At 44.7% G+C, this 26,111-nt stretch overlaps 1 protein-coding gene across 4 annotated transcripts in view; it reads right to left on the bottom strand.

Moving 5' to 3' along the window:
• The window catches only part of FHOD3 (formin homology 2 domain containing 3), a 942,952-nt gene that overhangs the window by 877,534 nt on the left and 39,307 nt on the right, over positions 1-26,111 (bottom strand). The gene's annotated exons all lie outside the window — the stretch shown is intronic.

The following is a 26,111-nucleotide window of genomic DNA, read 5'->3' as shown; positions in this document are numbered from 1 at the left end:
CTTCATAGAATGTTGGTCTTGCCTTTTATATATATAGATATTATTATGGAAACATTTAGTAATAGCACCTTTTAATTGAAGATAGCTAAAGTGTTGAGTACCGGAGGCCATACAAAGACTACTTTCTCAAAGGAAAGGATAGTACAATGGTCACAGATATCTTTAAAGCAGAAAATATCTGTCAAAGAATCAAAGAAAAGAAGGGCCTGAATGGTATCAAGAATAATAGGCCATTTAGTAGCTAAAACCATCGAAAATATAGTAATTAGCTTATTTAGAGGGAAGGGGTGACTCATACTATGTACTATGTGTGGCCAAATGGGAGATAAACTAGTTTCAGAGTTACAGCAAATTACGGCACTCTTTAAAAGAAAAGCATGTTTATAATTATTTAAGACCACCCAAACATTTCGGTAACTGTAGTTTCACCAGTGAAATTCTAGGGGGTTTATTCCTCCAACGAAAGGATGTTATAATTTTATCAAGAGTTTGAAAAAATACTTTTGGAATTTGAAAAGGTAACATTCCAAGGGCCTTGTTTACTAAGGTGTGCTAGCATTTTTAACGTGTGCACAAAATTAAAGCACGCTAACTGTGTAGTCACCCATAGGAATATTGTGGGTGCCTACACAGCACACGCTAATGGTTAGCGTGCACTAAAAATGTTAACATGCCTCTAGTGCAGCATAGTAAACAGAGCCCCAAGAAAATAGATAACCCGTGGAGTTACAATCATTTTAATTGTTTCGATCCGTCCCCACCAACTGAGATGAAGCGGTGACCATGAAGCACATTTGTCTTGAGTTTTTCTTATTGCAAAATTTAATGGGATTTGAAATAGGTTTGTGTACTGTTCTTATCAGAGGCAGAGCTAGTGATGACAGGTCCTGTGTGATAGAAGCCATCACTGTAGTAGATTCTGGGTACGCATGGGATGGAAGTGGAGGGCACTTGTGAGAGAGGGGGTTACTGAGATGTCCAGTAGAAGACATGGGGAAGAGGAGTTGGTGCCAGGTGCAAATGGGAACTGGTACACATATCTACCTAAAATGGCTCAATCTCAATGGGGCAGACTAAACGGATCACCCTTGTGTTTATCTGCAGTTTTTTTAGGGGGGGGAGTTATCAGTGTGGGTTACCATTAAGATGTGTTATTTTATCACTAACATGCTATTTCGGCACAGGTCCCATTGTGTAAAATGGGACCTAGTTACTAATAACAGAGCTTAACAGTAAAATAACACATCTTAATGGTAGCTCATGTTGACATCTACGCCCCTTACTCTGTTATAGATCTCCAATTAGAAGTGATCAATAATACCCTAGCAGACCCCCAGGCTCACCCATATTCCTGTACGTACAAGAATCAGCTCAGCAGGTTAGTACCTGTACAACACAGCTTCACTTTGCTGAAAGGGTATCCTTTCCTTTTAAGGTCTACGAGTTAGTTGGCACAATACAGGCTTAACTGGAATCACATCAAAGCATGAGAATGTCAGGGAACAATATGATTCTTTGTTCCCTTTGTTAAGGTAAGTATCAATTTGCAAAAACAATACGGTTCAGTCATTAAAGAAATTTCATTAGCACAACTGAACTATGTACATGAAGGATCCCAGATTAGGATGTTCATCTGGATAGCATCACTCATTTTGTTTCCATTGTTCCTCAATACAATTCCCATTTCACTTTCCCGTGGATGAGCTCAAAATGTATTCCATTTCAAGTTCGACTACATTTTAGTAAACATGTTCACAACTGGAATGGAAAACAATTCAGACACTTTTGTTAGGAAGTTAACTGCTGGCATCGGCGTTTAAGAAGGAGATAGAGCAGCTTTTAAACTAGAAATGGGGGGAAGGCCGACAGTCGCTCAAAAGAGCATGGTTCGGGATAAGGTATCTTTCAAAGATATCACCATAACAGGGAAGATAGAGTATCCTGATAGTGAGGTTGCAAAAGAGATTGTAGTAGATCGGGTATCTTTAAATAACAATAAAAATCAGACAAAAGATTGCCAATTAATACTGTCAAGTACTAAGCATGATGTACTTAGGAACAACAAACATAGTTTGAAATGTCTATATGCGAATGCCAGGAGCCTAAGAAATAAGATGGGGGAGTTGGAATATATTGCACTAAATGAAAAATTAGATATAATAGGCATCTCTGAGACCTGGTGGAAGGAGGATAACCAGTGGGACACTGTCATACCGGGGTACAAATTATATCGTAGTGATAGGGTGAATCGGATTGGTGGAGGGGTAGCATTGTATATTAACGAGAGCCTTGAATCAAATAGATTGAAAATTCTGCAGGAAACAAAACACTCCTTGGAATCACTGTGGATTGAAATTCCATGTGCAAAGGGGAAAAGGATAGTGATAGGAGTGTACTACCGTCCGCCTGGCCAGGACGAACAGACAGATGCGGAAATGTTAAAGGAAATCAGGGACGCAAACAAACTGGGCAACACAATAATAATGGGGGATTTCAATTACCCGCATATAGACTGGGTTAATGTAACATCTGTACACGCAAGGGACATAAGATTTCTTGATGAAATCAAGGACAGCTTCATGGAACAGCTAGTTCAGGAGCCGACAAGAGAAGGAAAAATACTAGACTTAGTCCTTAGTGGTGCTCATGATCTAGTGCAGGGGGTAACGATACGAGGGCCGCTTGATAACAGTGATCATAATATGATCGGTTTTGATATTGGCATTGAAGGAAGTGAAACTAGGAAATCAAGTACGCTAGCGTTTAACTATAGAAAAGGTGATTACGACAAAATGAGAAAAATGGTGAAAAAAAGACTGAAAGGAGCAGCTCGCAGAGTAAAAAACTTGCATCAGGCATGGATGCTGTTTAAAAACACCATCCTGGAGGTTCAGGACAAATATATTCCACGTATTAGAAAAAAGGGAAAAAAGACTAAACGTCAGCCGGCGTGGCTAAACAGTAAGATAAAGGAAATCATTAGAGCCAAAAAACAATCCTTCAGAAAGTGGAGAAGAGAACCAACTGAAAGTAACAGGATAGATCATAAGGAATGCCAAGCCAAATGCAAAGCGGAGATAAGGAGGGCAAAAAAGGACTTTGAGAAGAAATTAGCGTTGGAAGCAAAAATACATAGTAAAATTTTTTTTAGATACATTAAAAGCAGGAAACCGGCCAAAGAGTCGGTTGGGTCGCTGGACGAAAATGGTGTTAAAGGGGCGATCAAGGAGGACAAAGCCGTAGCGGAGAAATTAAATGAATTCTTTGCTTCGGTCTTCACCGAGGAGGATTTGGGGGGGACACCGGTGCCGGAAAGAATATTTGAAGCGGGGGAGTCGGAGAAACTAAACAAATTCTCTGTAACCTTGGAGGATGTAATGGGTCAGTTCAGCAAGCTGAAGAGTAGTAAATCACCGGGACCTGATGGTATTCATCCCAGAGTATTAATAGAACTAAAAAATGAACTTGCGGAGCTACTGTTAGAAATATGCAATCTGTCCCTAAAATCGAGTGTAGTACCGGAAGACTGGAGGGTAGCCAATGTTACTCCGATTTTTAAGAAGGGTTCCAGAGGAGATCCGGGAAATTATAGACCGGTGAGTCTGACGTCGGTGCCGGGCAAGATGGTGGAGGCTATTATTAAGAATAAAATTGCAGAGCATATACAAAAACATGGACTGATGAGACAAAGTCAGCACGGATTTAGTGAAGGGAAGTCTTGCCTCACCAATCTAATGCATTTTTTTGAGGGGGGTAAGCAAACATGTGGACAATGGGGAGCCGGTTGATATTGTATATCTGGATTTTCAGAAGGCGTTTGACAAAGTGCCGCACGAAAGACTCCTGAAGAAATTGCAGAGTCATGGAATCGGAGGTAGGGTATTATTATGGATTAAGAACTGGTTGAAAGATAGGAAGCAGAGAGTAGGATTGCGTGGCCAGTATTCTCAGTGGAGGAGGGTAGTTAGTGGGGTCCCGCAGGGGTCTGTGCTGGGTCCGTTGCTTTTTAATGTATTTATAAATGACCTAGAGATGGGAATAACTAGTGAGGTAATTAAATTCACCGATGACACAAAATTATTCAGGGTCGTCAAGTCGCAGGAGGAATGTGAACGATTTCAGGAGGACCTTGCGAGACTGGGAGAATGGGCGTGCAAGTGGCAGATGAAGTTCAATGTTGACAAGTGCAAAGTGATGCATGTGGGTAAGAGGAACCCGAATTATAGCTACGTCTTGCAAGGTTCCGCGTTAGGAGTTACGGATCAAGAAAGGGATCTGGGTGTCGTCGTCGATGATACGCTGAAACCTTCTGCTCAGTGTGCTGCTGCGGCTAGGAAAGCGAATAGAATGTTGGGTGTTATTAGGAAGGGTATGGAGTCCAGGTGTGCGGTGCGACCGCACCTGGAGTATTGTGTTCAGTACTGGTCTCCGTATCTCAAAAAAGATATAGTAGAATTGGAAAAGGTACAGCGAAGGGCGACGAAAATGATAGTGGGGATGGGACGACTTTCCTATGAAGAGAGGCTGAGAAGGCTAGGGCTTTTCAGCTTGGAGAAGAGACGGCTGAGGGGAGATATGATAGAAGTGTATAAAATAATGAGTGGAATGGATCGGGTGGATGTGAAGCGACTGTTCACGCTATCCAAAAATAATAGGACTAGAGGGCATGAGTTGAAGCTACAGTGTGGTAAATTTAAAACGAATCGGAGAAAATTTTTCTTCACCCAACGTGTAATTAGACTCTGGAATTCGTTGCCGGAGAACGTGGTACGGGCGGTTAGCTTGACGGAGTTTAAAAAGGGGTTAGATAGATTCCTAAAGGACAAGTCCATAGACCGCTATTAAATGGACTTGGAAAAATTCCGCATTTTTAGGTATAACTTGTCTGGAATGTTTTTACGTTTGGGGAGCGTGCCAGGTGCCCTTGACCTGGATTGGCCACTGTCGGTGACAGGATGCTGGGCTAGATGGACCTTTGGTCTTTCCCAGTATGGCACTACTTATGTACTTATGTACTTATGTAATCTTTAGTAGGCTATGAATCCTTTTCTTGGATGTCACAGAATGGTATAAAGACATTAATAGGAAGCACATCTTTGGTTAAGTCACAGCTTGGCCCGGTAACAAGTTTTACAGCCTGCAAAGAGTTTGTTTTTCTCCAGAACCAGTTAAATTCCAAGGGCTCCACACTGGGAAAGTTAAATCAGCATTGTAAGGTATTTTTTAAAAATATGTGGTACCCTACATGCTTAAGGAAATTATTTGATGAAAAATGAAAAAAAAAAAAAAAGGTCTTGTGTGGGAAATAGATTCCGGTCTGGTTTGACACATTCTTCAGGGAGACGTGGAGGCCAACTGAATGTTGGTTTCAGTACTATCCCCAAAACTGAATCGAAATCTGGATTCAGCTATGCTTCAGTTTTGGTCAAAAATGCTAGTGCATTTTTGGCTGAAACCACCCCTCACCCCAGCAAGGGGGTCAAAATTCCCCAGGCCCAGGCCTACAAGGGGGGCTCGGCGCCGGGGGCTCTCGCTCTCTCTCTCTCTGTTCCTGATGGGACCTGGGTGATCGTATCCTGACAGGAGCAAGAGAGAGAAAACCGGCACCGTGGTATTTATACATGTAAATTACAGCATTCCATAAGCAGCCCATGTAAATGCTGGCCCCTCCTAAGACATGCTGATGCCCCTCCCCTATTAATGCCCCTTGCAATTACGTGCTGATAAAAATAAAAATAGCTGATAGTAGCATAGGATAATTAACTAACTAATTAATATAACAGAATTAAGTATAACCAAGTATATACTTAGTTAATCTAAGAACTATAGGATACTATAAGGAGATTAGAGGTTAGGCCAGAAAGAGCACAACAGACAGGAAAGTCTGCCGACTTTTTCACTCAGTGAATAGTTAAGCTCTGGAACTCTTTGCCAGAGGATGTAGTAACAGCAGTTAGCATATCCCCAGATAGTACCATAGCATCTACGATTACACTGCTCTTTTGAGCACTTTAAGACAGATTTAATATCTTTTTGCTGAAGCTTTTCACTAACCATGCTGCTCACCCTAGTTTTTGGATGCACTGGATGTGAGTCTTAGTTACACAGTTCCCTTTCTTATGTGTCTCCCGCCCTTCTTTCCTATTCAGAATTTTTCCTCCCTCTCCCTTCCCTCTTTTCCCCTAAGGGGCCCTTTTACTAAGCCACATAAGCGCCTACGTGCGCCCAACATGCGCCAATTCCAAGTTACCCACCCAGCTACCGCGTGGATCGGGCAGTAATTTCATTTTTGACGCGCATCCCCTACGCATGCCAGAAAATAATTTATATTTTCTGGTGCATGGCGCTACCGGGCTGTCAAAGGCATTTGACGCATGTAGACCATTACCACCTGGTTAATGCATGAGACCTTACCGCTAAGTCAATGGGTGATGGTAAGGTCTCATACCCAAAATGGACGCACATCAATTTTCATTTTGCTGCACGTCCATTTTTGGTCAAAATGTTTAAAAAGACATTTTTACAGGTGCGCTGAAAAATGGATAAGCACACGTCCAAAACATGCGCCTACACTACCGCAGGCCGTTTTTCAGCGCACCTTAGTAAAAAGATCCCTTATTTGCGGAACTATTCTCCTGGGATAGAAAATGCTAAATAAACTTGGAAGCTTGGATTTTTAGTAGCATTATCCAAATACTGCTGCTGGAATCGGTGATTGGGCCTAGTGAGTGCTAGTTATCTGGGTAACAGAGGGTGCTATACAGATAACTACACAGTGTCTGGAAAAAAGTGAGCCCCCTAAACATTTTGCAATAACAACCTCGAACCTGTATCAAATTAATTAAAATGTTACATGCACAAAGTGACATCTATTTGTGTCACCGACGCCACATTACATAGGAATCCCTCATCCCGTAAGATTAATTTTTACAAACTGCTGTCACAAATCTGTTTCTGACATGACTTACGGCCCCTTTTACAAAGGTGTGCTAGCATTTTTACAGCGCTAACCATGTAGATGCCCATAGGAATATTATGGGTGTCTACACGGTTAGCATGCGCTAATTTTTAGCACACGCTAAAAACGCTAGCGCACCTTTATAAAAGACCCCCTTAATTACTTACTTACTTGCCGATGCTATCCGTGATTTCATTGTGCATTAATAAACAAACAAAACATTGTGAAAAGAAGATCGAATTTTAATTAAAATGCTCAGAGTCTGGATCTCAATCCAGTGGACTACCAGATTTGGGGGATTTTGCAGAAGCGAGTCTACCATTGCCAGATCCGTGATGTCGACCATCTGAAAGAACAATTAATTAAAGAGTGCCACCTCTTTGATCAGAGTATCATTGACAGAGCAGTGAACCAGTGGAGGGATTGACTGCATAAATGTATTCGTGAGAAAGGGGGACACTTTGAACATCAGATTTAAACATTCGGACTGTTCAGGTTAACATTAAAGGCTAGATTCTATATATTGCACCTAAAAAATTGGCGCAGAAAAATGCCTAAGCATATTCTATAAATTAGAATATGGAGGCTAGAAAGGGAATGCTGGCCATGGGGGGTAGGGAGTATAGAGAGGAAGGGAACATGCTAGCCTTGGGGGGGGGGGGGGGGGGCAGGGAGGGAGATAGGGGAAGGGAATAATGCTAGCCATAGATGGGGAAGGAACTGATGCTGGCACCATGGAGGATACTGGGAGAGGAAGGGGACATGATGAACTACAAAGAGGGGGGTATGGCCTTATGCTGCCCTGGAGGAGGTGGTAAACAGCTGAAGGTCTGCTTAGTATATCCAATACCATTGGGCTGTCCCTGATTTTGCTATATTCCTACTTTACATGAATAAGATATTTGCGTGGGACTCTAATAACGTTCAACATCACAGCCTGATTTATGAGGAATAGATAAATCTAGACATAGTTTATAGAATACACCCAACACCTGTTTTCTGCAACTATATTTAGGCTCGGCCATTTACACCAATGAAAACCTGGTGTAAATGCCAACACCTAAATTACTCGCAGAACAGACATATTTTATAACACTGCGTGCAAATTTTAGGAATGTCTATGACCCACCCATGGCCATACCCCCTTCTAAGATCCATGCGCACGCAGTACAATCTACACAGGATACCCCCTTCTAAGATCCATGCGCACGCAGTACAATCTACACAGACTACTTTATAGAATACTAGTAAAAAAGGCCCGTTTCTGACACATATGAAACGGGCGCTAGCAAGGTTTTCCTCATAGTGTGTATGTTTTGGAGAGTGTATGTGAGAGTGACTGTGTGTGATAGAGAGAGTGAAAGTGCGAGTGTGTGTGTGTGTGTGAGAGAGAGAGTGAGTCTGGGTGTGAGTGTGTCTGTGAGAGAGTGTGTGTGTGAGAATGAGAGTGTGTGCAATTACGTATGGGAGACACAGTGTGATAGAGAGAGAGAGAGTGTGTTTCACACAGATACAATGTGTGCGAGAATGAGAGTGTGTGTGAGGCACAGATTGTCTGTGAGACTGAGTGTATGAGACCAAGCGAGTATGTAAGTGACTGTGTGACACATAGAGAGTGAATGTCATACACTGTGAGACATAGAGTGTATGAGAGTGAGAGACAGAAACACATTGTCTGTGAGAGAGAGAGAGAGAGTGTGTGAGAGAGAGAGAGAGAGTGTGTGTGTGTGACAGAGATACCTCCCTCCCTCTCTCTCTTTGGTGTCAGGCCTCCCTCTTTCTCTGGTGTCTGAGATTGCTGGCACTGCACCTAAGCAATTGGTGTGCTGGAGGAGAGGAAGAGAGAGAGAGAGTGTGTGTGTGGGGTGGGGGGGATGTGTTGGAGGGGTTCAGCTTGGAAGAAGAGGGGTGTGGGGGATTCAGGATGTGCTGCCAGATGAAAGTGAGAGAGTGAGTGTGTGTGTGTGGGGGGGGGGTGCAGGAAGCAATGGCAGATGACAGAGTGAGGGAGTGTGTGGGGGGGGGGGGGCAGGGGGTACAGGAAGCGCTGCCAGATGAGAGAGAGAGTGAGTGTGTGTGTGTGTATGGGGTTTCATGAAGCGCTGCCAGTTGAGAGAGAGTGAGTGTGTGTGTGTGGGGGGGGGGGGGTTCAGGTAGCGCTGCCAGATGAGAGATAGAGTGAGTGCGTGTGTGTATGGGGTTTCTGGAAGCGCTGCCAGATGAGAGTGTGGGTGTGTGTGTTTTGGGGGTGTGGGGGGGGGTGTTGGGGGGGTGTTGGGGGGGTTCAGCTTGGAAAAAGAGGGGTGTGGGTGGTTCAGGAAGCGCTGCCAGATGAGTGAGTGAGTGTGTGTGTGTGTGTGGGGGGGGGCCGGTTTTTCAAGTTTTGCCAGATGATAGTGAGTGTTTGTGGCGTGTGTTCAGGAAGCACTGGCAGATGAGAGAGTACCTGAGTGTGTGTGTAGGGGGGGGGGGGGGTTCAGGAAGCAGGGCTAAATGAGAGTGAGTGAGTAAGTGTGTGTGTGTGTTGGGGGGGGTGTTTCAGGTACGGCTGCCAGATTAGTGAGTGACTGTGTGTGTGTGTGTGGGGGGGGGGGGGTGGCAGGGGTTTCAGGAAGCACTGCCAGATGAGACAGAGTGATTGTGTGGGGGTGGGGTGCGTGGAGGGGGGGTTCAGGAAGCGTTGGCAGATGAGATTTTGTGAGAGTGTGTATGTTGGAGGGGTGTGGGGGGTGTGTTGGGTGGTTCAGTTTGGAAGAAGAGGGGTGTGTGGGGGGTCTGGAAGCGCTGCCAGATGAGTGTGGGGGGGGGGTGGTTTATCAAGCGTTTGCAGATGAGAGTGAGTTTGTGTGTGTGTGGGGGGGGGGAGGGGGTTCAGGTAGCGCTGCCAGATGAGAGAGAGAGTGTGTGTGTGTGGTGGTGCTGGGGTGGTTCAGGAAGTGTGGCTAAATGAGAGTGAGTGAGTGAGTGTGTGTGTGTGTGTGTGGGGGGGGGGGGTTCAGGAACAGCTGCCAGATTAGTGAGTGACTGTGTGTGGGTGTGGCAGGGGTTTTAGGAAGCGCTGCCAGATGAGAGTGAGTGTGTGTGTGTGGTGGTGGTGGGGTGGTTCAGGAAGTGTGGCTAAATGAGAGTGAGTGAGTGTGTGTGTGTGTGTGTGTGGGGGGGGGGGGGGGGGGGGGTTTAGCAACAGCTGCCAGATTAGTGAGTGACTGTGTGTGGGTGTGGCAGGGGTTTTAGGAAGCACTGCCAGATGAGAGTGAGTGTGTGTGTGTGTGTATATGTGTGTGTGTGTACGTGGTTTCTGGAAGCGCTGCCATATGAGACAGAGTGTATGTGTGTGTGTGTGTGGGGGGGGGGGGTTCAGGATGCGCTGGCAGATGAGATTTTTAGAGAGAGAGTGTGTGTGTTGGAGGGTTGTGGGGGGTGTGTTGTGGTGTTCAACTTGGATGAAGAGGGGTGTGGGGGGGGGGGGGTCTGGTAGTGCTGCCAGATGAGTGAGTGAGTGTGTGTGTGGGGGCAGGGGTTTCTGGAAGCGGTGCTTTGAAGATGAGTGAAGGAAGCGCTGCTAGATTGCAGGGGTTTGTTTTTTGCCGTCACTGCCTCCTCCGCGTGATGGTCCCCCCCCCCCCGCCGCCGCCGCCGCCGCCGCCGCCGCCGCCGCCATCCCACCCACCACGATAGTCCCGCTGCCGCCGCCATCCCACCCACCGTTGCGTAGTTTTGCTGGCAGGGGACCCAAAATCCCGCCAGCAGAAGTCCTGTGTTGTCTGCTGACTCAGCATGTTCTTCAGCATTGCTAGCCTCTGCTGGGCGGGGTTATGTGCGTCTGACGTCCTGTACGTGCATGACGTCAGACGCACAGAAGCCCTGCCTGCAGAGGCTAGTAATGCTGAAGATCACGCCGGAGTCTGAAGACAGGACTTATGCTGGCGGGGTTTCGTGTCCCCCGCCAGCAAAGGTACGCGACGGTGGGTGGCTTGGGTGGGGGGGGTGTTGCACCTCCTGTTTTTTGTGGGATTTCTTTTCTTCTGTTGAGGTTTGTTGGTTGTTTTGGGGGGGGGGGGGCGTTGCGCGAGGGGGGCAGGGGGTGTTGGACCTCGGTCATTCTGTTGGCGGGGCTCCATTTTATCTATGTAGCTTTTGGGTGGTTTTCTAGGTTGGTAGCCAGCGTTTCCTTGGCAGGGGGAGGAGTAGGGAAACACGCCTCCCCCTTCCTTGATGCGGTCCCTTCTTTCATTTTTCTGTTGGTTTTCCGCCCTCAACGTCATGACATTTGACGCGAGGGCGGGGCAGCAAGTCGTTCAGTGGCTTCACCACCACGAACTTACGAACCGTTCTGGGAGTCTGAGTGACTTCAGAACGTTGTCCTCAGAACGTTGAGGGTGCGTTTTATTATATTAGATGCTAGTGAGTAGTGCATGTAAATCTAATTATTGCCTGTTAACATCCAACTGGCTCGTTACAATTGAGTCAAGCCTGCAAATTCCGAATACGCTCAGATTTGCGTGTGAAACTCAAATCACACTATATAGATTTTGGGGGGTAACTGTGTTAGAAACTCTAACTTTTGGGTAGTGTTATTTAAAATTTGACATCTCAGTAATGATTATGTGGATTTCTATGAAACCGTACAACATTGCTTGAAATAGATGTCACTTTGTGCACGTAAAATTTTAATTAATTCAGTGCATGTTTGTGGTTGTTACCAGTGGCATAGCCAAGGGTGGACTTGGATGGGCCCAGGCCCACCCACTTTGAGCTCAGGCCCACCAGCAGCAGCACACCTATGATGTGGCCAGCTAATATTCCCAAGTTAAAAACTCCCAACAACTGTCCCTCCTGCATACCTTATAAATAGTAGATCTTTGCTTGCAGGAAGCAGCAACTGATACATACTGCTTACACCGGCCCCACAGCCTTCCCTCTGACGTATTCACGCCTATGTGGAAACAGGAAGCTGCATCAGTGGGAAGGATGTGGGGCCTACATGAGTAGTGTGTATTAGTTGCGCCTCACTGCTGGTGAAAATCTGAAATTTAAAAGGTGTGCAGGAGAGGGGGGATATTTGAGAGACCATATGGCATGCAGGCGAGAGGAGAGACCAAATCACATATGGGATGGGATGGGGTGGCGTTCTTCTGCCCACCCATCTTGGGCCCAGGCCCACCCAAAATTGGGTGTCTGGCTACGCCCCTGGTTGTTACTGTAAAATGTTTAGGGGGCTCACTTTTTTCCATACACTGTGTAGTTTTGAATGTTGGGCCAAATATATTTCCAAAGATAACAAATGAGGAAGATTAGAAATTGAAAAATCACCAACCCCTCCTGCTCCCTCATTAAAAAAAAAAATAGAATATATCATGAAATCCCCACATTCATTCAATAACATTAGTGGTTACTGCTTGCATTGCTCCACGCCAGAACCAAAATTATGGCCTTCTACTAACTGACCATTAGTACAAAAAATGTCTATCCCTGTGTATCCAGAGCCCATGTTCACATTCAGAAATGCAGCAAAGACAAAATAAACATATAAATCACTGCAGTTCATCAGTCAGTTTCTTTAATATCAAAAATTACTAGTTTTTGAAGGATAATTTGTTCTCCAGAGCTGAGTTCAGGATAATAGCTAGGACATTAGGGTATTTCCTTCAAGGAAAGAATCTTTATTTTGTAATCACACTCGCATACAATATTGAGAGCAGTTCTCAAACAATAATACAAATGGCATCTTATCCCATTATTTTAACACGGGTGCACAGCCATTGCCAGCAGGGGCATAGCCAGTATGGGGCCACGGGGGCCAGGGCCCCCGTAGATTTGCCCCTGGACCCCCCCTGCCGACGACCCCCCCTCCCGCCGCCACCTACCTTTGCTGGCGGGGGACCCCAACCCCTGCCAGCTGAGCCGAGGTCCTCTTCTTCCCAATCCCACGCAAGGCTTCGTTCTAGTCTGACGTCCTGCACGTTGTACATGCAGGATGTCAGACTCACAGAAACAGAACAAAGACTTTGTTCTGTTTCTGTGAGTCTGACGTGCTGCACGTACAACGTGCAGGACGTCAGACTAGAATGAAGCCTTGCATGGGATTGGGAAGAAGAGGATCTTGGCTCGGCTGGCGGGGGTTGGGGTCCCCCGCCAGCAAAGGTAGGCGGCGGCGGGAGGGGGGTCGTCGTTGGGGGGGGGTTGGCAATGGCGGGGGGGGGGGGGGCTAAAATGTGCCCCCTCACCTCATGTTCTGGAGCCCTCTCCCGCTGAAGTCTGGCTACGCCCCTTATTGCCAGTCAGATCATTTTCATAAAGATCAATCTGAAATAGACATGCAGAAACTCTATTTCAATCTTGTTTTGATCTGTAGCTCAACTTCAGTTGCAAAGTTTTAAAAAATTGGTTGTGGCTTTACCTAATCATAAGAATAGCCATATTGAGTCAGACCAATGGTCCATCTACCTCAGTATCCTGCTTCCAACAGAGGCCAATTCAGATCACAAGTACTTGACAGATTCCCAAATAGTAGCAACATTAATGCTACTGATCCCAATGATAAGCAGTGGCTTCCACATGTCTATCTCAATAGCAGACTATGGACTTTTCCTCCAGGAACTTGTCCAAACCTTTTTTAAACCCAGATTAATTAACCACCAATACCACATTCTCTGGTAAATTCAATCAGTGTGCAATGCTGCATGGGAGGACTGATTCAGATTCACAACTCCACTGGTTGCTTTTAAGAGTAGAAACTGTTGCAGCAATGGCTGTGCTTAACATTATGAGGATGAGGGATTTCAAACAGAAAACCGGAGTTCTAGAGAGTGATCAATACAATTAACTGATTAATCCCAGGGCTCCCTTTCCTCCAAAATTTGTTTTATCCCTTTGCTCAAGTAACTCAGGCAAATGTGCATTTTTGTTCCTTTGTGTGTCATGTTGTTGTGACACATGATCAGATTCTTAAGGTGCAATTCTATAACAAAGCACCTTCTATAAGAGTTCTATAAAGGAGGATAGGTGCTTTTATACTTTCTTTTACAGAATATTAGTCTAATTGGGTATTAACACACCTAATGGGAATACTGTAGATACTCGTGCATAGGTTGTATAACTGGACAGAAGGATGGTGCAAATTTTGCCCATTTTTTCTTTGCAGAACTGTTCAAATCCTTTCCAACTGGTTGAAGATCATCTATGGATATTGTTATGTTGCTTCATTTGTACTGGTTGTCATCTTAATTGGTAACATGATATTTGTTATGTTTTATAATTTGTACTTTTATTGTGTTTTGATTATGTATGGGGGTTTTTTTGTAAGCCACCTAGATTTGGAGATAGTACAGGGTGTAAGATTTTATAAAGAAAAGAAAGAAAATTTATGACTAATTTGAAAATTCATGTCATGGAGCTGACGTATACACAAGGCGATCCATAGGTCTAGCATTTCCCTTCTCTTCCCTACCCTACCCACCCCACCCTCCCTATGTCCAGCAACTCCTGTTCCCTTTCCCTCTATTAGGCCTGCCACTACACCCCTTCCCTCACCTACTCCCAAGCCAGCCCCAAGCGTAAAAAAGAATTAATGTTGTGCTACTTTGTACCACCCCCCTCCGAGGCTGACTTCCTATGAGAGAGAGAGGCTATGGAGGCACTCCAGTGCAGGCCTATACTTACAGAGCCCATGCAGTGCTCACTTCTTTAAGCTCAGAGCCAGTGCAGGCAAAGGTGGGGGGAGGGAGGGCAGCCAGGAAGTGCAGAGGAAAGTGGAAGGATGCTGGATACAGGGTGAGGGTAGAGGAGATGACATGTTGGCCAACTGGGGAGTAATTAAATGGGAAGGGGAAATGTTGTTGACCCAAGTAAAGGAAGCTAGAGAACAGATGCTGGCCATGGGGGGGTGGGGAATATAGAGGGGAAGGGAACATGCTAGCCACGGGGGGGGGGGGGGGGGGGGGGGAGGTAGAGCGGGGAATAATGCTAGTCATAGATGGGGAAGGAACAGCTGCTGGCATCATAAAGGGAACAGGGAGAGGAAGGGGTGATGCTGAACTACAGAGAAGAGGGCGGTATAGCTTTAAGCTGCCCTGGAGAAGGTGGCATACAGATGAAGGTCTGCTTAGTATGTCCAATACCCTTGGGCTGGCCATGATTATGCTATATTCATACCTTACATGTATGAGTATGATGTTTGTGTGGGGCTCTAATAAAGGGGGAAAGGGAATGGGACTTGATATACCACCTTTCTGTGGTTTTTGCAACTACATTCAAAGCACATAGTATATACAGATACTTATTTGTACCTGGGGCAATGGAGGGATAAATGATTTGCCCAGAGTCACAAGGAGCTGCAGTGGGAATTGAACCCAGTTTCTCAGGGTTACTGCCCTAACCATTAGGCTATTCCTCAACATCACAGCCTGCTTTTAAAGACTTCAATGGGATGCTGTCAAGGTTGTTATACTGCCAAAGAGTTTTCAAAAGGAAGTATCTTGCCATTCTAGTGTTATTTTATGTGCTTCAATTTGCATATCTTTAATCCTATACTAGAAGTCAGAATAGCATCAACCTTCCCATATTACTAATCTTGGCAATATCCTTCCAAGTATTTAATATATGCTCGAGAAGGGAACATAAATCAAGATGAAACTAGGCAATCTTCATGACTCTTTTTAGTTTAATTGCTACTGAATCAACTTATTTTTACTTCAAAATGAGTACTTCAGGCCTCAAATCAAAAGGTTAATGAGACTGTTCAGGTTTGGAACATTACACTTGCAGCTCACTGCTGCTGATGTAAAATATGCAAGATCCTGAAACCATGGGTTTTTTTTTTAATTTAATTTAATTTAAAATCATATCTATATTCTGTTACAACCCTTACAAGCTCAGGGTGGATTGTAAATTCTCAGCATCAGGAGAAAATATGTAATTTCTAAAATAAAATTAAACAAAGCAAAACAAAATCATATCCATAAAACACAATCACCATAATAGGTACCAAATCTTCACAAAAAAAAAAAAATCACCCAGTAGAACAACTACAGTTCTCAAGGAAGAGACACTAAAACCAGAAATAAACCAAAGAAAACACCTGACTAAAAACCCAGATCTTCAGCAATTGCCTCATAATTATTATTTTTTCAACTTTTTATTTAACTTGATAGACAAGCATTACGGCAAAGACCAAGCAACCCATACAGCAAACAATAACACCCAAAAGAACCAAAACATACACTAAACTCACCCAAGTGACCCTCCACCCCACACAGAAGCAATAACTAAAAATATTGCTTCAGCAGCCATTACATTCATGGTTCTTCCACAGTATTTAGACTCAACTATCATAAATATCAGGGCATATGACAGTTTTCAGTTGAGGTAATCTCCACAACCTGCAAACATCAATGAGCAACAGATGAGGTTCCCTTCCAAAAGGTAACAATAGTGTGTCTTACTGCTCACAAGTGTTGACAAGGCATAAATATCCATTCAACTATTCGCTTGGGACGAATGAATTTTCACAGGTGGTAAGACAGCCATGGGATCAGGATGAGTGGTATCTACAGGATACCAGGCAGACCTGTTACATTTGGTCCTTTAAGAAGCCCAGGAAATGGCGGCAGCATTATCTTTCATGCTGCTCATACCCTATAGGAAGGGTAGACTTATCCATTAGGCACAGCAGACACATTGCCTAGGGCCTATGAATATTTTGTTTCAATCAGAAAGAATAAAAATGAAGTTATTTATTTTCATGCCTTTCCTTTTTGCCTTGAAAATATTCACAATAAATACAATACAAATCAAGTACAAATAAAATCTACATACAATTCAAATCAAAAGCTTGGTCATATATTAAATGCCACTGAGGGAGGGGCCCATGAAGACAAAAGCATCTAGGGCCCACAAAAGTCATATGTGTCCCTGTTCATAGGGGGAGGAGAAGAAAGAGACGAGGGAGGAAGGAGAGAAGAAGACAATGAGAATGATGAGGTTAGGCAGAGGGGGAAGGTATGGGCTTGGGTGAGGTGTGGAGTGGAGTGAGGGAGGAGAAGAAGAAGGGGGAGGAGGAGTATGAGAGGGTAGAATTGAAGAGTGAAAGTGGTATAGAAATTTGTGTCAAGAAGAAATGATAGGGCTGCACCAGGGTGGGTTGGGAAGGAGTGGAAGTGAGTGGGGAATGGGAGAGAAAGGAAAGGACTGCACAGATGTAGACTGAAGAGAATAAGTAAGAGAAACAGAGGAGCAGCTTGAGGACTACACTGGGCTGGAGTAGGAAATGTGGAAGAGGAGGATAAGACAGCTGCACTGGGATGAGAATGAGGAGGAAAGTAAGAGGAAGAAATCACTGGGAGGAGGGAGGGGCAGGGTAGAAGGTGCTCACATTTCATCCCTGGCAAATACATCCTTTTTCAATGCCTTTAATTCAGACCATATCTAATCCTTGTGGCTACCAATAAGCATCAGTTATTTTTGATGAAGAATAAGTCCTAATTTGTTTATTGCAGTTCCAACAAAGGACTTTGTTAATGAATATAAAGCATACAATGAAACCTTCAAGAAAATTACAAAGTACCAGTGTTTAGCCTAATAAAAATGGAACGTCATTTCCAGGCTTAATATAGAATTCCTTGCGCAAACAGGAATTTACTTGATTCGCAAAGCAAGGTACTCATGGGATTTTTTTTAACTCAGCTATTACCAATAGTAATTACTGTGGTTTCCACTCAGAAAAGCAAACCCTAGTAACAGGGCTAGGCCAATTTCACCTCATAGCATGTATTCATCAATTTCAGCTTAGGTTTAGCACAATAGCTCATCTCGGCAGCAGGCATGACACAACTGAGTGCCTGACCACTCAGTACGGTGACAGTGGATTCCAGAATCAGCATGTGCTGAATGAGTTCTGCAGCTGTGACTGTGACACTGAAGTCAACATTATTTTACTGAGAATACTAAATCCCACTAATTACTGTCTATCTTAATTCATGATATGTCTGTTTCAGTACTAAAGAATATCATATTTCTTTCTTTTCTTTTTCTGTCTCCCAAGATGAAAAGGTAAAGGTTCTGGTACCACTTTACAGAGGTCTTCGCTAACGTAAGTAGGGACTGCTTTGGATACACACGGCCAAGAGGAGAGCCAATAAAATTCTTCCCATACAGGGCAATGAATGTGACTGGCATATGTCGATGATATCATGGTCCCAAGAATCTCTCTCAACCCCCAACCTCATGCCACCTTTCTCTCTCTCTCTCTTCACTTCTCTTTCTTCTTCACTTATTCTCTACTCCCCTAGTTTGTGCTGTCACAATACTCTAACCTATCTCCCTCTCTAATAGCTCTTCCGAAACCACCCCATCTCCTTCTCTCTTAGGGGCCCTTTAACTAAGCTGCATAGGCGCCTACATGCGCCCAAGATGCATCAATTTGGAGTTACCGCCCAGCTACCACATGGCTCATGCATTAATTTCATTTATGACGCTTGCCCACTACACGCGCTTGAAAATAATTTTTATTTTCTGGCATGCAGCAAAAATCAGGCAGTAACTCCAACTTGATGCACGTAGGTGATTAGCGCATGGTTAACGTGAGAGACCTTACTGCTAAGTCAATGGCTGGTGGTAAGATCACAGACCCAAAATGGATGCATGCCAATTTTTATTTTGCTATATGTCCATTTTCAGCAACATTTTTAAAAAAGGCATTTTTTACAGGTGCGCTGAAAAATGGATCTACGCACGCCTACACTAGCGCAGGCCATTTTTCAGTGCACCTTAGTAAAAGGACCCCTTAATGTCCCTTCCCATTCCTATCCTGACTCCCTCTCAAACCCCACTGCCATAATAACCTCCTCTAAACTCCCTCTGTCCACCTTCCCTACATCACTAGCTTCTCATATCTGCCCCATCTTATAGCAGCAGCTTCTCAACTCCACCCACAGGGGCAACCTCTCCTACTCAGAGTCAGAGGCACAGCTACGGGGGGGCCATGGGGACCTGGGCTCCCGCAAATTATGTCCGGGCCCCTGGTTTGGCTGGCAGGGGTCCCCAACCACATGCACAGGAATGGAGGAGCAAGGAGAGCAGGGCAGGAACGTGGCTGCGCCGGAGATGGCGCTGAAGAAGGCTTCGGCTGGCGGGGGTTGGGGACCCCCGCCAGCAAAGGTATTTGCGAGGTGAGGGGTGCGAGGAGGTGAGAGGGTGCCAGAAGGCGAGGGGGTGTGAGGAGGCACGAGGCGGTGGCAGGGGGAGGTGAGGCAAAGCGAGGCATGGCGGTGGGGGGGGGGGCAGCGGGGCAGCACTCAAAATGTGCCCTCAACCTCGGGCTCTGGACCTCTCCCACCGTAAGGTCTGGCTACGCCCCTGCTCAGAGCTAGATCCCTGCTAGGCAGCAGCTCTCCTACTCTGTTAGCTTCCCCTGACCCATGAGCACACTGATGATGTTTCTTTGGCAACGGCATCACTGAAATTGCAGGATACAATATTTTCTGCTTGCTCCCACCCTTTCCTTCCCTGACCTGTAGTTCCTTCTCTTCAGCTGGTGCCATCCCACCGACTCCACCACTTTTCCATCATTGACCTACATCAGCTGATATGCCTCCTGCCTGCACTAGCAGGCACACCACCTTCCTGCCTCATCTCCATCACTGACCTACATGGAAGGTCTCTTCTTTTTCCACCATGCGGACCACTGATTCTACCCAACAGAGAAGGAAAATGAACAGATTGGCCACCAGGAGTTAACGGTGGCACTAGAGGTTGTCATTAGCTTGTGGGCTACATACCAAAGACTTCTGCAACATTTATACCTGAGTTCAAAGGAGAAAAATATTTGCACTTAAAATGGTTGCCTGCTTGTTATGCGTCCTATTTATTGATTACCTTCAATTTCTATCGCTCATCCAGTACTGACTGCTGGCAAGATATAGAATTATATTACAGTTATACAATATCAATATATAAAACATAGAGAGTAATTTTATAAGAGAACACAGAGACACATAGGTAGAAAACACAGCTAGAATGAAACTGCTGAAATTTATGTAGCACTCAAGAAAAGGATCTAGGTGGTGTTGTCAGTGGCGTACCAAGGGGGGGGGCGGTGGGGTGGTCCGCCCCGGGTGCACGCTGCTGGGGGGGTGCCGCGGCGCGCGCCTGTCAGCTGAGTTCGCTGACTTCGTTGCAGCTCCCTCTGCCCCGGAACAGGTTACTTCCTGTTCCGGCCGGGGCAGAGGGAGCTGCAGCAAAGTTAGCAAACTCAGCGAACTCAGCTGACAGGCACGCGCCGCGGCACCCCCCCCCCCCCAGCGGCGTGCACCCGGGGGGTCATTTCACCGGGGGGGGGGGGGGCGCATCGGCGATCCGCCCCGGATGTCATGCCGGCTAGGATCGCCACTGGGTGTTGTAAACAGTACGCTGAAATCTTCTGCCCAGTGTGTGGCAGCAGCTAAAAAAGCAAATAGGATGCTAGGAATTATTAGGAAAGGGATGCAAAATAAGACCAAAACTATTATAATGCCTCTGAATCTCTCCATGGTACATACTCACCTTGAGTATTGCATTCAATTCTGGTCACCATATCTCAAAAAAGGTATAGCGGAATTAGGAAAGATTCAAAGAAGAGCAACCAAAATGATAATGGAGATGGAACTGTTCCATATGAGGAAAGGTTTAAGAGGTTAGGGCTCTTCAGCTCTGAAAAGAGATGGATGAAGAGGGATATGATTGAGGTCTAAAAAATCCTGAGTGGTATAGAACGAGTAAAAGTGAATCGATATTTCACTCTTTCAAAAAGTACAAAGACCAGGGGACACTCAATGAGATTACATGGAAATACTGGTTAGCATATCTGGGTTTAAAAAAGGTTTGGACAAGTTTCTGGAAGAAAAGTCCATAGTTTCCTATTGAGCTGGACATGGGGGAAGCCACTGCTTGCCCTGGGATTGGTTTCATGGAATGCTGCTACTATTTGGGTTTCTGTCAGGTACTTGTGAACTGGATTGGCCACTGCTTCAACAGGATACTGGACTGGATGGACCATTGGTCTGACTCAGTATGGCTATTCTTATGTTCTTATAAAAATGTTAGTGTATAGAGTAGGCAGGCATATGCATATTTTATGGGCCAGATTCTGTAAATGGCATCTAAAAAATAGGCATGTCCAAAAATCAGGGCCCCCGAGAGGGGGGGGGCAGGGGGGCAAAATTCCCCAGGCCAGGGCCTCCAAAGGGGCCCGGCACCAGGGTCTCTCTCCCTCTCCTGCTCAGAGAAATGGTGGGGTGGTGGGGGCGGTCCGCCCCTGCATTTAAAAAAGAAAATCTCTCAGGCAGCATCAGCATGCAGCGCCTCGCGTCTGGGTGAAAGAAGCAGATCGCCTCGGACCTCACCTCGTGGAAATAGGAATGATATCAGTGGAGGGTGGGACACAGTGAGGGAAGGCCGAGGCCGGGTGGCAGCAGCAATCGGGGAGGGTGGAGTGGAGGCAGCAGCTATCAGGGGGTGGCGACAGCAGTAGTGGTTGGGGGGGCAGTGCAGGAGTTCCTTTCAGACCTCTTCAGGACCCAAGTCTATCTTAATCATTTCCACAATAAATCACTCCCTAATCCCTTATTTGTCCTGCTTGTCTGTCTTTAATACATTGTAAGCTCTGTCAAGCAGGGACTATCTTTTATGTGTTTTGTGTACAGTGCTGCATATGTCTAGTAGCACCATAGAAATGATAAGTAGTATTAGTATCAGTGGTACATGTGTAGTCTTACACACCATTCTCCTTTCTAGCTCCAGAGTGTAGGAATTAATGGGTAGCAAGCAGGGCCTGGATAGCATAGCCCCCCTTTATTCAGTGGCAGTGTTGTATAGCAACTAGTTATTGTACTTAAGTAAAAGTTTTATTACTTTTACTTGTAAAGAATTACATGAAAAATTTGGTACTTTTTATCAAAGTAATAATTTTACCAATTTTTACTACTTTTACCTAGTTAATTCTGATGCTTGCAGTTAAAAGTAAAAAGTAAAAGTGGCAGAGAAATCTAAATGATGTTTCCTCAGTAAACCAAATGAAACAGCAAAACCTGGAACAGGATTTTGCCAATTGCAAACCTCATCACACAAACAGTGGATCATCTCATCTTACGTTTTGGTGTTCAGGAATACAGCCTATGAGGACAGTAGAGTTGCCTGCGCTTGTTGAATTGGTTACTAGTCTCCCGCCAAATAGAACAGTGATGAGTTTGGTCACTTTAAAGCGGAGATTAAGATGAAGCTGGTTGCAGTTCTTGGTGAACAGACACATGTCTCTATCACAACAGACTGCCGGACATCCCATGGAAAATTTTACATTGGCATGACAGTCCACTGGATTGATAGTCTGCTTGTCTGGCCTTAAGACTGAAGAGTTTGCATACATTTGACATTCTTGCATCAGTTCTTAAGGATATTTAGAGTGTGCCATCAGAAGAAAAATAGGACAACAACAGGCAATGATTTCAACTTTGTAAAAGCCTTCTCTGTAATTGGACAGCATAACAATGATAACAAAGATGAAGATGCTGGTGATGAAATAGCACTACTACTAATGCAGATGATAATGACAACAATGGTCATAAAACATTATTTGCTATAAGGAAGTCAAGTGTTTCAGACAGAGATTCCTTTGATCAATACCTGTAGACCCAGTTAAAAGGTATCAGTAATATTGCAGCCTGGTCTGATTTGAAGGAACTTTTTATCAGACTGAACAATTCACTGCCTGATAGTGTAGTTGTTGAATACCTTTACGTAAATTTTGCTCACACCTTTTTCGGTAGCAGCTCAAGACGAGTTACATTCAGGTGTGCTGAGCATCTCTCTGTCCCTGGCAGGCTCACCATCTAAATGTGTACCTGAGGCAATAGAGAGTTAAGTGATTTGCCCAACATCACAAGGAGCAGCAGTGAGATTTGAACCAGCCACCTCAGGATATCACGACTGGTACTCTAACCACTAGGCTATAAAGACCTACAAGTGTGCTCACATGGGTGATAGTTTTACTACAAGTAAAGTAGATTGAACCATAGGGTAATAAAACTGTTGGGATAAAAATGTTAACAATAGTTTCATTCACTCTAGTTACAGTGCTTTTACTTTTTACTCAAAAAGTATTATACTAGGCAGTAACCTCTTAAGTAAATTTTTTAATGTGCTCTTCATTGTACTTTTGCCTTTACTTAAGTAGTAAAATATACATTTATTTTACTTAAATACTTTGACCTAGTACTTTGAACAACACTCAGTACACACATTGCACACAGTATCTTCCCCTCCTCCCGTGAGTCGTTCCTGCCTCTTTAGTACTTCCTTAGCTTTTCTTTTGGCCATATGAGTTGTCTCCCATCTGCACACTGCCTGTTCTGCTAACAAAAGTTGGTGTACTATGCAAAATATTTGACAATGTAGGTCTTTTTTTGTGCTTGAAAGGTTATAAAACAGAAAAACACTGATCTAAAGCAACACAGGTTCATAACCCTCCTCTGAAGGCAACTGTGGTAAAGTGGCTCACGGTTGGCTGCAGGACCTCACATAAATGTGGCAGACTCACGTACAGGTTGTAAGTAAAATTTTATGTACACCAAAAAGGCTGTAGTCAGCTCTGTTACTTCACAGGTCTAGTCCTTTTACATAGAATCCAGTCAATACTCTTCATGGGGCTGGCTCCTAGCCAGGCCCAAATACTCTGGCAACTAATGCCACATCAGGTCCCTTCTAGACACACATCAAATTCATATACTTTAGGAATATCCTGCAAGGTTCTCTCCTATTTTAGCAGTCTCATGTCATATATCATTAACTCCAGGAGGCTGACTTGACTGCTTACTGTTTCCCACCCCAGGAAAACACTTAGCTCTGGCTACTTTTCTTCCCTGGCCCTCGCCTCAGGTACAGGTACTGTAACTTTGGTTGCCACTCCTTCAGAGACCTTGACTTAGGGCCTCTTTCCTGGAAACCTCTTCACTCGGGGTCTCCCTGAACTGTTCTGCTTTAGGGCACTTAGCCCCCTCCCTGCATGAACCTCGCCCAAGGCCAGCATTAGGGGGTGATAAGCAGGGCAATTATTCTGAGTCCCCATACTACAAGGGGCACCCAAACCTCCTTCAAGCTGAAGAAGGCATAGCCTGAACACCAGCTTTGGGGCCCTCTCCCCAGTTTCTGCCCTGGGCCCCTGAATGTCTTAACACCAGCCCTGACCCAACCCCTCTGACTCAGCTTGTGTAACTCCACCTAGCCTAAGGTGGCTCAGTCTTATGAGCTGATGCTCAGAACTCCAGTGCTATAGCGAACAGCGCCCAGGAATAGCGCAAGAACAGAGCAGAAAAATAGATCCCCAATGCTCAACACTAATTGCAAATAATATGTGAGCTGTGAGACCAAAAGTAAGGGGAAGGAATATGCCTGGTGCATGTGCACAAGAGTTTTGCGGTAAGCGTGGCCCTTGTGCACATACCCAAGCAAATCCAGAAGTGAAGCATACATTAGCACCGTTCCTCTGTGCCTTTAAATGCAAGCTTTTCAAAATGTTTTAGCACTGGAAGGCTTATATTTAAACACAGAAAACAGGCACCAATATGCGCTTTCATTTTTGGCTTTGCTTGGACTCACATACATGTGTTTCTCACTCAAAACACTTACAGGCTTGCGGGGTCTTCCTTTTGCGTCCAAATTCAATCAAATCCAGCAAATTTTAAGGAGAAAATCATGGGAAATCCTCTTTTCAAACACCCCAAAGCCAGCTCTGAGCTGGTGACACGTTTCCAGGAGTAAGGGCAGCTTTGTTTTCTGCGCTGTTCTCTGAGCATGGGGATGGAATAGGAAATTACCTCATCAACGTCCGTTTGACTACATTTACATACTATTTGTGCTAATCTTTGGTGCACACGTTGTTTCCTGTGCTAGATCCCTCTGAACATCCTACACAGATTAATGCTGATGCTAATCCACCACTAATTGGCTCTAGCACCAGCATTAGGTTCTGAGCATCGGCCCATGCCACATACCACCCACTCCCTTACAGCAACATGAACAGCTTTCAGGATGTCAACAATGAATATGTATAAGATTTATATGTGGAAAGTCATTTTACAAGGGAAAGTCTAGGGAGGAATTCAAGGTTCAGTAAAAGATTGCTTTTTGCTGCACCTTGATTCCCCATGGGATTCAGCACAGCAACCTCAGGATCCCAGCACCACAGGTTTTTGAAGCCTGAGAGAACTGGATACAAATCAGGCATAGGACAGGCCCATCAAATGACTTGTTAATAAAATTACCCCTTTCGTGTGTCTCCAGTGTATCAACATTTGTCTCATGTATACTCATCATACATAGCCTAAAAACAAAACTGGTTAGGTGGGCCTCTAAGACAGGGTCATGAACCACTGGTCAAAGCCAGTTATTTATACCGGTTAGTATATGTCATTACCCCAAGATAGATCAAACCAAGGTTTAGCCAAGGTCTTCTCAAATGTAATGAGCTTTAATGCCTCTATGACCTTTCAGATAAGCTCCCTATCTCCTGAACAGCTCTATATGAATTACAACTAACGCTCACCCAGGAACACAAGATTGAGAAAGTACAGGCTCCAATGGTGCTGAACATAGCTAGCAATCTTGCTCATGACTAAGTTTCTACTTTTCTAAGCCAATAAATCTTTGAAGGCTTTTTGTCCTTTACCTCCCAGGAGAATCTTAAAGAAAAACAAGCCTCAAACAAGAGGATGTACTTCTCTTTACACAAATCAAACACCCTCCTAGAACTGTTTCTTGTCCACCTTATCAGATAGGGGGGAAAAAAAGATGCTGCTAATTAAATCATACAGGCCCAGACCAGAGAAGCAAGTTCTTTGTTAACCTCTTCTGATCTGCCAACAGCCTACACTGCCTTAAAAAGCCAAAACACAGTAACTGCTGATAATGTAAATATGAGAAAAAAAAAAGATTTCTTTGAATAGATCCCCATGATGTAATTCTTGACCAAAACTAATACAAAACTGTGCTCTAGCTTAATATATCTCCCATTTACCAAGAGATACTGTGTTTTGGACTTTTGCTGCAGGCTTGAAAATGCAACCAAATGTTAAATGGCTTCCATATTAACAAATACACAGTAACTACAGGACATCTGGTGAGTTAG

Source organism: Microcaecilia unicolor, chromosome 1 (assembly GCF_901765095.1).
Source record: "Microcaecilia unicolor chromosome 1, aMicUni1.1, whole genome shotgun sequence".
Classification (NCBI taxonomy): domain Eukaryota; kingdom Metazoa; phylum Chordata; class Amphibia; order Gymnophiona; family Siphonopidae; genus Microcaecilia; species Microcaecilia unicolor.
The sequence above is the reverse complement of the archived record's forward strand: the minus strand, read 5'-3'. Positions and strand labels throughout refer to the sequence as shown.